This window comes from Cavia porcellus, unplaced genomic scaffold, assembly GCF_034190915.1.
Source record: "Cavia porcellus strain 051 isolate PalLab524CR breed Dunkin Hartley unplaced genomic scaffold, mCavPor4.1 scaffold_24, whole genome shotgun sequence".
Classification (NCBI taxonomy): domain Eukaryota; kingdom Metazoa; phylum Chordata; class Mammalia; order Rodentia; family Caviidae; genus Cavia; species Cavia porcellus.
In genome coordinates, this window is record NW_026947507.1 from 345,291 (window position 1) to 349,605 (window position 4,315).

The 4,315-nt window shown below is 39.0% G+C and overlaps 1 pseudogene; it reads left to right on the plus strand.

The window, feature by feature from the left end:
* The first annotated feature begins 551 nt into the window (after positions 1-551).
* Positions 552-2,048, plus strand: LOC100727452 (NEDD8-activating enzyme E1 catalytic subunit-like; annotated as a pseudogene).
* Positions 2,049-4,315: the final 2,267 nt, after the last annotated feature.

Sequence of the window (4,315 nt, forward strand, 5' to 3'; positions counted from 1 at the left end):
CCCAGAGGGGGAAATTATGTAGTAGAGGATATGGATCCCACAGAGTGCCCCCTGGCCTCAGGATGACGCTCCAGGAATTTATATCTTGCAGCTACCTACCTGCACACATGGTCCTAAGCTCACCTCCAAGGGTTGGAGGCTGCTTCCTTTGCTCCACTGTCCTGAGTCTTTAACTGAGTGGTGTGCCTTGCTTAGCATCTTGGCTGTGGTCTCCTCACAGTTTGTGTGTGGCCCTAACTGGTGTAGAATAAAATAGGGGGCAAGGTTGTGGCATGTGTGAAGGTGAGCCACCTCACTTGCCCATATCCCACAAAAGCTAGGGGACTACAGGTGGACCTGCTTTGAATAATGCCTGGCATGTGACAGGCACTTAATGTATATGAATAAATGAATGATTAAATGTAAATTACTTTTAGAAAATTCAGTAATATAGCCACATTGTGGGCTCATGCCCAGAGTCTCAGTACTCTGGTAGGGTAAGGCAGGAGGATCAACAATTCAAGTCCAGTTGGGGCTAAACAGTGAGTCCAAAGCTCAGCTGAGGGAACAATATGGCGGATGGTAAGGAGTCAGAGAGGAAAAGGAGAATAGAGGAGCTTCTGGCTGATAAAATGGCTGCTGATGATGGGTGTGGGGACACTGGAGACCAGAAAGGTCACTGGAACATGAAAAGAGGTTCCTGGAGCAATCTAGACCCTTCACACACCCTGATTTCTAATTGAGCACTGAATCTCTCCAGTTTTTGTTAGATACCTGTAAAGTTCTAGCAGTTGGAGCTGTGGCTTAGGATGTGAGCTCTTGAAAAATCTGGCACTGTCTGTTTTTATACAGATTCATATGATAGACATGGACATTATAGATGTTTGCAATTTAAATAGGCAGTTTTTACTTAGACTTAAAGATGTTGGAAGACCTAAGGCTGAAATTGCTGCAGAATTTCTAATTGTAATGGCAGAATTCCTAATTGTAATGTAGTTCCACATTCAACAAAGATCCAAGATTTTAATGATACTTTCTACCGATGATTTCATATTATCATTTGTGGTCTGGACTCTAGCCAGAAGATGGATAAATGGAATGCTGATATCGCTTCTAAATTATGAAGATGGTATGTTAGATCCAAGCTCCATTGTTCGTATGATATGTGGGGAGAGAAGGTTTTAAAGGAAATGCTCGAGTGATTCTCCCTGGCGTGACTCCTTATATTGAATATACACTGGAACTTTATTCACTACTGGCTAATTTTCCCATGTGCACCATTACATCTATTCCCAGGCTATCAGAGCATTGAATTGAGTATGAAGGATGTTGCAGCGGCCTGAAGAGCAGCCTTTTGGAGAAAAGGTTCCATTAGATCGAGATTATCCTGAGCATGTTGAATGGATACTTCAAAAATCTCTAGAAAGAGCATTACAATGTAATATTAGAGGTGTTACACATAGACTCACTCAGACTCACTCAGTAAAACAAATTCCTGCAGTAGCTTCCATAACTGTAGTCTTTGCAGCTGTGTGTATTACTATGGTTTTTAAAATAGCCACAAATGCATACATTCCCCTTAATAATTACTTGGTATTCAATGATGTCGATGGCCTATACACATACACATTTAAAGCAGAGAGAAAGGAGAACTTCCCAGCCTGTAGCCATCTTCCTCAAAATATTCAGTTTTCTCCCTCAGCTAAACTGCAGGAGATTTTTTTGTTTTTTTATTTATTTTTTTGTCTTTTTTCCTTTTTATTAGTACTGGGGATTGAACTCACGACTGCCTGCTTGCAAGGCAGGTGCTTATGCCGCTGAGCTAAACCTCCAGCCCCAGGAGATTTTGGACTATCTGACCAATAGTGCTTCTAGGCAGATGAAATCTGCAGCCATATTAGAAGGGAAAAATAGAACACTTCACTTACAGTCAGTAACCTCTATTGAAAAAGAAACAAGGCCAAATCTTTCCAAAACTTTGAAAGAATTAAGATTAGGGACAAGAACTAGCAGTTGCTGATGTCACCACACCACAGACTATACTATTCAAACTTCATTTTACTTCTTAAGGAAAATAAATTTTCACATAATAGACAACTTATGGAAATAATACACTTCATAGATACTAAGAAATTGAATTTATAACATTTTTAGCTAGTGTCACTGAAATTTGATTCAATATAAAGAACTGCTCTTTTCTAACTTTATAACTTCCCCTTAAAGGTAAAATTTTGGAGTCAGTCCTTATAAACATGTCTATTAGTAATACTGGAAATGATGCCTGGAGAAGAGAGATTCCAAGTAAATGTAGTTTCTTTTAGAGGAGGAGGCAAATATCCTCATGTGTGTGAATTTTGTTATGATAATGTATTTCTCAGCTTTCGGTTGGGTACCACATAACCAAAAATGCTCCTATAAGGAAACAAGAAATTAAGTTTTAAGTAACTTTAAATATTACAACCTGACATCCAGAGTATAACACAGCCTGTTGCTCAACATAATATTCATCTAATTGTGGCAGTCCAAATCAATATAGATTGGTACAGTTTACCTTATCCATAATAATTTGTAAGCAGTGTTATAGCTGAATACCTGTGCATGGAAATAGGGAATATTTTCATCTGTATATCTGCAGTGCCACAGAGGCTGCTATGCATACATTTAAGCCAACGTGGCTCTTTAAAGAAATTTAAGAACTTTTAAAAAAAGAACACTTGTCTTGAATTACATAACAAGACTTTGTCTCAAACAAATAAAAAAAAAGCAAACTAAAATCAAAATTAAACAAAAACAACCAATAATTTTCTTAGCACCACAAAAAATCCTAATTAAAGAGAACATAAAAATCTCAATGATTCAAATTGCAAGCAGATCATTTCCTTCCATTTGAACTGATCCCAGCCTTGTACAACTGAAATAGACTAAAACAAAGCATCCCCTCCCCCAGTGGTCTTTATCTCGGCAACCCAGCTTCTTTCCCTCATCTCCCTCTCCACCCTCCTACTGTCCTATTTAGTCATCTTCCCTAGGGAATAGGGATAAACAATAGTCAGTTTAGCGGAGAGTATTAGTAATATAATGAGAGACTTGCAGAAGTGGCAACTGGGACAACTGTATGGAAATGTTCATACTCTCACTAAAATTCTGATTCATGATGATAAAATTTAAGGGACACTACCATCTGGAATGGGAGACAATACATTAGATTGGAGCTTGTCAGTTACCTACGCTACATGTAGCCAGTCTGGCTTTTGCTATGTTGGACAAACCTGGATAGAAGTTATTTCCTTTGCTTGTAAACTGCTGGGTAAATAATTTTACTTCTGATGTTCCCCAGCCTAGTCACCATACTTGTTTTGTGAGGGTTGCATATTTTATTATGTTTGAATATAGAGGGGGTCTCTATTTCAATTTGGTGGAGGCTGGTTCCAGTATGAAGGTGAGGAAGATGCTCTGCTTTCCATGTGAGTCACTGAGGTTTCAGCATTCTTTTTTTTTTTTTTTTTTTTTTGTCTTTTTCCTTTTTTTTATCGGTACCAGGGATCGAACTCATGACTGCCTGCTTGCAAGGCAGGCGCTTATGCCGCTGAGCTAAATCCCCAGCCCCCGAGGTTTTAGCATTCTTGTCAAAGCATTTTGTGATGCTAAGAAAAATATGGGGTCTTATAAAAGTAACACATATTTAGTTATTCATTTATTTAAATCCACTGAATGCCTACCATATGTCAGACATTATCAACAGACCTCTCGTATAAGAAATCTATTCTACAAAATGATGACTACAGTTACTAGCAGGGTAGTGTGTACTTGAAAATTACTAAAAAAAGTAGTTTTTGGGGTTCTCATAACAACAACAACAAAAGTATGAGCCTGAAGTATGCATATGGTAATTTGCTCAATTTAGCTTGTTCTATGATGTAATTTTATATTTCAAATATCATATGGACTATAAAATCCACCAAAAATAAAAATTTTTAAAAATTAAATGAAGTTTATTTAAAGTGAACAAATTGCAACTTGTGGCAGTGAGATGAGAATCCCCACTATTACTGCTTGCCCATGGCTCCTTGATAGAAAAGCAGCCTGTTTGTTATTTCACAGGAAGGAGGTCTCTGAGAAGTCAGGCCCAGCAGACCCTCTGTGGGCTCCCTCAGCGCATGGGAGGATGGTGGGCTGACAGGCACATCTGTCCTGAGTGCTCAGTGCTAAATGTAACTGGAGCCCTGCAGGTCCCAGGCCAGCGAAAGGCTGCCTGTACCACACTGCTTTGATATGTTGCAGACACAGAGAGAGGGGGGCAGGGCCTGCTGGTTTTCAGCATGTGAAGTGCAAACAC